Genomic DNA, 260 nt, shown 5'->3' on the forward strand with positions numbered 1-260 from the left:
GAGGGGGGGCCTGCAATGACGTAGAAAAGGCAGTGGGGGCCTTCCTAAGCCTTGGTGCTCAGGGCAGAGGCAGGCTCCCTGTGCAAACCAAGTGCCCAAAGTCTAATTGCCACCACGATTTTGTGGGCACCGCTTTTCCTACCCTGGACACCCAGAAATAAGTCGTGGGCCAAGTCTTGTTCCAAAGCCTAGTAATAGAACCACATTGCTTTATTTTGCAGTAACTTTATTTACTTATCGGGTGTGCTGGTCTTTGTTGC

Source organism: Bison bison, unplaced genomic scaffold, assembly GCF_000754665.1.
Source record: "Bison bison bison isolate TAMUID 2011002044 unplaced genomic scaffold, Bison_UMD1.0 scf7180017864456, whole genome shotgun sequence".
NCBI classification, from domain to species: domain Eukaryota; kingdom Metazoa; phylum Chordata; class Mammalia; order Artiodactyla; family Bovidae; genus Bison; species Bison bison.